At 40.4% G+C, this 7,359-nt stretch overlaps 1 non-coding gene across 1 annotated transcript; it reads right to left on the bottom strand.

The window, feature by feature from the left end:
- Positions 1 to 4,237: 4,237 nt before the first annotated feature.
- On the bottom strand, positions 4,238 to 4,310 carry trnak-cuu. Its single transcript has one exon. It is a non-coding gene; the product is annotated as a tRNA-Lys (tRNA).
- Between the last annotated feature and the right edge of the window lie 3,049 nt (positions 4,311 to 7,359).

Raw genomic sequence — 7,359 nt, 5'->3', positions numbered from 1 at the left:
GTATCTTGTTCCAGTTTATACTCACTAGTTCACCAAGCGTGTATTAATTTGCAGCTAAAAAATAGTCGCCAACAACTTCCTGGCTGTTTTTTTTAGGAAATTCCTGAATCTTTTGATCCATTTTTATAGATTTACCTCTTCAGTAGTAACCAGTGTGCTCAGGGAAGGGGCGGGGGGGGGGCAGCCTTATCCTTTTAAACACTGTGAATACTAAAGTCAGTTGGCTCAGGCCTCCTTCCTTCCTCACAGTCCCGGAGTCCAGCGGAAATCAATGGGATTCTGATTAGTGCAGGCCAAAGGGAGACTCCTGATTATTACCAATAAAGGGAATTAGATCGATGATTTTTTTTTTTTTTTTTTTTGAGGTTAGGGGACCACTTCAAAACCTTGCAGCTTGATCAAATTTAAGATCAAGTCATCAGTGGAATTGCCGCTGATTTATAAATAAGATAATTGGTCCCCCCCCCCCTCGATCCCCCCCACCAGCAGCAGCACCACCTCACTCTGCTCTGTGTTTCTGCTCTCGTGGCAGTCCAACACTTTTATTGCTTAGTCAAACCTCCTCCTTCCATTTTTAAATTGCCTATTGAGTGGATATCTCTGCAGACTTTGCCAACCTACCATTAGTATCACCTTCCTGCAGACTCTTTCCTTCGGCGGAGAGAGAGACGTTTAAGGTATTTACTTCCACGCGGCAAACATCCCCGTGTAATTTAATTGTCAAAAGATACAAATCATCTCGATGTTTATGTACAGACACAGTTTCTTTACCCAGAGGCGCATAAAAATCCATTCAGAGGCCATGATAACGTGTCATAAACGCATCTAAAGTTGTATAAATAAAGGCTTATTTAATGTATTTCAAGGAAATATGAGAATTTATTACGGAGACATGAACATAAGCGGGTAGAAGCTCAGTGTTTTCCTGTGAGGGATCACACCTGTGACACCTCAGGTTTAAGCGTCCAGATTGACAGTCGTGATGAAGCTCGTCGGGGAAACTTCACTTGCTGTCTGATTTTTAAAACAGTGTTGTCATTTTTTTTTCAAAGGCAGACATAAAAAAACAACAACCTTTTAACACTTGTCACTGGAGAAAAGCAACAATTCTGACTGTTTGTGATTCGTACCGCGGCGTTTTTCTCACCAACACCGCCGCCGCCGCCGCCGTGCATGCCTCTTCACAGGTGATAATTTCGTCTCGGAGTTGTGCGTTTGATGTCGGTGTTGAATGAAACATCACCCCCCCCCCTTCCCCACCCTCCCACCAACCTATTATAGATATCTAAGTGGCATCTGCTAAAAACTGAATGAGAAGTTTAAAGGGACCTTTCATGAATTTCCATCTTGAAGTGATGTTTCTTATCTCATCTTTTAGGTGATGCAGAGTATTTACCAGACATCTGACAAGTCACATATCAATCAAACAACGTGACATCTTTGTCTCGGTGTTTCTTTTATCTCATATAAACTGTAAATTGCATCACTTCCTGTATAGCAAGGAAAAAAAAGCCATAAATCTGACTCATAAAGGCATTAAAATAACGTTTTTGAATTGACTATGACTAAAAGTCATGTTAAGAGTTTAGAAATCATCACAATTAATAATACTAAACAACATAATGTCCACTTTTAATACCTGCAATACTTTTGACATGACATTATGTCGGGTATTTAAGCTAAATGAATGTAAATGAAAACCCTCACGCTACTAAACCCAGATTGGCCGACAGCAGCGGCTTCGCTAATTCCAAATGAGGTAACCCTGCTGAGTGGAGGTTTTCCAGTTCAGCTGCTGTTGCTGCAAAAAAAAAAAAAAAAAACCCAAATTGGCCTGATTGGACAGATTTCAGTCATTCTTCAGCGAGGGGAGCCAATCAGGACCGATTCCAGCTGCAACGCGTAAACTTGGATTTCATCCGAAAAACTGCCTGGAAAGAAGGCGAAACATTCAATTGACCCTCTCAAACACAATCAGATTTAACAATGCTTACATTAATCATGTGTCGTAGCTGTTAGATGGAGAACCGTACTGCTGTTTCTCTACGTTTTTAGCACATCATCTACACATAATAAGAAACCTTTTTCCTTTATGTTGTCTCATAGTTATTGTTGCATAGCAGGACAGTTTTGAGCAGGGACTGTTTAGTTCTACAAAGCTGTTTGTCATATGAGACCGAGTAAGGCGGCAGAATTCCTGAGTATATTGAACCATGATACGTTTTATTGCTCGTGAGGTCAGCTTGGAATTTTTTTAATAGGGACACTGTGTATCTTTTCTTTAAAAAGCCATATTTTCTGGCTTTTTTTGAAGTCCATTTGTTCTCACTTCTAACTCAGGCAGCCCTTTTTTTTTTTTTTTTTTTTTTCTGGGCTCGCTAAGCGGAATAAACGGCCACCTTGCAGCTACCTGCTCCCGCTCTGTGATCGTCAGTATCATCCTCTTCCTCCTCCGCTCGGGGGACTAGCTTCACCTCGCTAACAGCTGAGACCCCCCCCCTTCCCCTCTCTCCCCTCCCCTCCTGGTGTTTATGTGTGTAAGTCACCTGGAAACCTCGTGTAACGGAGGTATCAGCGGGGCGCAGGTTGCACTCCCGAGCCCCAGGGAGCCGGCGTGCTGCGAGGGAGGGCGGTAGGGCGGTAGGGCGGAGGGGGGGGGGAGGCCCTGCACATCCTCACGGCTCAGATGGGATTACAGGTTGCTAACACTTGATGACACAAGCTGTTTCCAACATCTCGCCCACCTTGTGTGCTCAAGACTTCTCTCTCTCTCTCTCTCTCTCTCTCTCTCTCTTGCAGGTTCAACACTTACACACATGTAAGCTGCCGTTCACGTGCGCCGAACCCACACACGTGTTAACTCGCTCATAAAATTGAACTTGTGTGCATGCAGGCTTGACTTCTTACACGCACACACACACACACACAAATTGAATACACAAACTCGCATTGGAGTAATATGGAAGAAAACAAGCAAGCATGAGTGAGCAAGTACAACCAAACACACACACACACACACACTTACTTAAAAATTGTAGTCATGTTTACACGCATGAATGTAAGAAGGCAGGCACGCATGCATGAATGAATGCACATATACAGCCCTAGTTCCTCCACACACACACACACACACACACACACACATTTCATAGAAACACTGGATAACAGCGGTATCTGTGTTTTTTAATTGACCTTTTTTATGATCACTTGGCTCCAGCTGACGTTGATGTGAATTAAGTCTGGAAACCTTTTTAACTCACAAACAAAGCTGATTGGACTGTTTTTTTTTTTTTTAAAGCATAACAACCAAGTATATTATTTGTCTCAAGAGGTGGATTACTTTGCTTATCTTAATCCTTTTTGTTTATATGTGTGTTTTTTTTGACTAAAAATTAGGGGCTACATGCAAGAGCTGCTTTCTTAAAAGAGAGATAGTTGTAGTGTCCCACTATGATGAAGACTCTTTAGGAAATGCAACATTTGTTATGGTATTTTTTTACATTTAATATTGACACAGAATAGTCACAACTGACAGCTTTAATCCAACAATACTGGTCTAAATATCAAAGGATGTTTGTCTTCCTTTAAACCATAAAACTACTGTACAGCCAACATTCATGTCTGTCTAGACTCTGGAGATATACTTCATTGTTCTCTGTATCAGACGGTTGGCTGGACTTACAGTCAACGTCTTCTGTCATTTAAATCTAGCAACTACAGCACTCGATCCAGTAACTACTCAACCTCAGATGTCCCTCATGTTCACACTGATGTTGGCAGAACTGGTTCAGGTACTGTGCACCTTTTAAATGCCCTCAAACTTGAGTCTTAAGTTCCTCTTGTAGATTTTAAAGCTTTATTATCTGATGTTTTTTTAAATGAATCTTGTAACTGTCTTTATTAATACCTTGTTTATTGTGTAGTCGTGTTGTTTCTGTCTTGTCTAAGTGTTTTTTGTTCTCACGTCTCTCTTGGAAAATAGATCTGCCTGATTAAATACTCTTAAGTGATGCAATAAGCATATTTTGTATAATGCATACATTATTTTAGTTTCCAGTCTGAAAGGAGAGACAATATTTGAAAGTGGCGTGACTTGTGATGACAGTTTAGATGCATAGTTGCCGGTTCATGCCACACTCTAGATCAATGATGCACCAGTACTCAGACCAGAGTGCTGCTGGTTTGATCTGGTTTGTAACCAAAGTTGTTTAAAAGTCCAAACACCCCTAAAACTTTGCGCCCAATGTGGGGCTCGAACCCACGACCCTGAGATTAAGAGTCTCATGCTCTACCGACTGAGCTAACCGGGCTGAACCACACTGGAGTTCTGCTAGCTTGATCTGGTTTGGTGAGTAAATGTTGCAACCATACACGGGCCAGATTAGCACCAAAACACAGCGACATAACTGACAAATGAACGTCTGTGTAAGTAAAGACAACATGACAACAAATCCCAAAAGCAAAGAGCAGAAGATTTAAAACATTATTCAGTTTTTTTGTGCTTCTACTCGTCCTGGCGTCGGTCTTTATTCCACTAACATTCTGTATATCCAATATCACACCACACGTCCACGGAGAATACTCTCTTTAATTTCTGCTCCGCTCGCAGGTGTCTCTGCAAATGTTTGCACAAAGCTCCCCAAACAGGGGATCCGTGTGTCTCTGCACATACAGGATATTTCAAAAAAAAATATATATACAACCTCAGTAGTTTTAACAACCCCGAAACATTTAATTGGATACATTTCAGACTATTTTTTTTATTGTATTTATAAAGCTATCAGAGTGCATAAATTTACAACCAACAAAGTTTAATGACCTGCGCTCACCTCAGTCTGGCCAGCACTGCAGGCCTCACTTGCACAGTAAATTATTATTTCCTCTCTCTCTCTCTCTCTCTCTCTCTCTCTATGCCCAAAGTTATTTAATATCCACCCAGATTCAGATTCATTATTACCTGCTCGCCCCCCCCCCACCCTCCTCCTCCTCCTCCTCCTCACCCTCCCCACCCACACTCCTCCCCGACCCCTCCAGATACGACTTTGAAAGACCACCGTGTCTCCGAGGCCTAATTAGAATGGAAAAGTCTCCTCGTTTAGAATTGTCAACTCTCACCTCAAGCCTGGAAAAACTTTGCCTTGAATTTCAAACATACCCTGTAACACTTACTTCACTTTGTAAAATACCGTACAGTATATATATCTTTTTTTTTTTTGTGTGTAACCTGAAGTGAATGAACACTGACGCATGTGTGTGCTGACTTAATTATTAAAAAAAAAAACGTGGATTTAGGGATACAGACGCTGAAAAACATTGTCTTTTCCCCCCTTTTTTTTTTTTAAAACGATACCGATGAGGGTATTTTCCTAACTCAGCATGTGGCCGGTAAACATCACAATCCATCAGTCTTGGATGTTTTTTTGGGGGGTGGGGGGGGGAAGGGGGTGGCAGGGGAAAAAAGACGGTTTGTTTTCACACTTAAGGAAGACATGAAATAGAGTGTCCTTAACTTAATCACCACCTTGTTTTACCACATTTGCATACATTTACATATTAATTGGACCACCGATTAAAATTGGTTTTGTAATTTTAATTAAGTGTCCACAAAGGTATATGATTAGCACTGTTTAAAATACAGCCTGACATAACTAGAAGCAAAAAAAAAAGGCTCTTTGCTGCAGATTTTTTTCTCTCTCTCTCTCTTCAACCCCCCCCCCCTCCATCCACCTCCATCCAACACCTCTCTCTCCCTCTTCTCCTTTCAGAGAGGAGGGGATTACTTACAGGGAAAGCCTGTTTCATGATAGCCATTTTTTTTAATCTGCAGTAGATTAGGCTGCAATGGAGAATGAGGAGAGGGAGGGGGGAGGGAGGGGGGGAGAAATCATTGAGGATTTTTTAAAAGATTCATATATTGTGACATAGTGTTTTAGAGGCAATAAGCTGTGTTCACACTGCAACAGAAACGTGGTTCCAGTGCATCTCTCTCTTTTTTTTTTTTCTGTATCAGTTACACAAGTTACAAATGATCATCTAGCATGTGGTGAAAGGTGATGATGGATCAAGAGGCCCACAGCTGGAAAAAAAAAAAAAAAAAAATCCCACAGGGGCTATTTTTGTAGAAAACTTGAGATGATAGCTTTATTTTTTCTGTCCACAATGTCTGATGATGTCTCTGTGGTGGTGTAGAGTTAGCATTGGGGGCCTACTGACACTTTTAAGGTGTGAAAATATGAATAAGGATGTTTTTCTGATATCAATATATACATAAAAATGTGTCAAATGTATATTAATGTTCACCTAGTAAACACAATTTCCTTGTATTCAATAATTTGGACACCTAGCTTCCAGTGTTTATGCTAAGCTAGGCTAAACATTAGCTTTATATCAAACTTTCCCCCCCCAAAATGTTCACTTCATTATTAAGATACTCAGTACTTTGATGTTGACAGTGACAACAGTAATAATGTTTTCTGATATCAATATATACATAAAAATGTGCCAAATGTATGTTAATTCACACGTTCACACAATTAGCTGCGTCACAATTTCCTTGTATTCAATCATTTGGACACCTAGCTTCCAATGTTTATGCTAAGCTAAAGGCTAAACATCAGCTTTATATCAAATGTTCACTTCATTATTAAGATACTCAGTACTTTAATGTTGACAGTGACAACAGTAATAATATGAGTTTTTTTCTGATATCAATTTATACATAAAAATGTGCCAAATGTATGTTAATTCACATGTTCACACAATTAGCTGCATCACAATTTCCTTGTATTCAATCATTTGGACACCTAGCTTGCAAAGTTTATGCTAAGCTAGGCTAAACATTAGCTTTATATCAAACTTTTTTCCCCCAAAATGTTCATTTCATTATCAAGATACTCAGTACTTTGATGTTGACAGTGACAACAGTAATAATATGATTGCAACATTAGCAGTGCAGGCTTAAGTGTTAGCACACCACCTACTTACTGTTTAGCTAAGTGTTAGCATGTAAAACAGGAGCCAAGCGGGGACACACGGATGATTTCTTTTGATACTGTACGTCTGCAATGTTGTTGCTCTCTCTCTCTCTCTCTCTCTCTCTCTTCTATATGCATACAAGCCCCTCAGCTGGCAAAAATTTGAGAAGTTTTCTCTCCCACACGCTTAATGAGTGCAGCTTTTTTTTGCCAAGTCAAATGGCCTGACATGTAACAGGGAGAGACTCGCGTACCATTTTTCTGATGCAATTACAGCAGAGTCGGGGTATCATACTGGGGACTTTTCAGAAACGTAATATTACCTCATTTTGTCTTTGGTGTGGTCTGGAAGGTTTTTGAGAGACATTTGGAAGCATTTTACTCA

Source organism: Thunnus maccoyii, chromosome 24, assembly GCF_910596095.1.
Source record: "Thunnus maccoyii chromosome 24, fThuMac1.1, whole genome shotgun sequence".
Classification (NCBI taxonomy): Eukaryota; Metazoa; Chordata; class Actinopteri; order Scombriformes; family Scombridae; genus Thunnus; species Thunnus maccoyii.
Note: the sequence above shows the minus strand (reverse complement) of the source record. Positions and strands in the feature narration are given on the sequence as shown.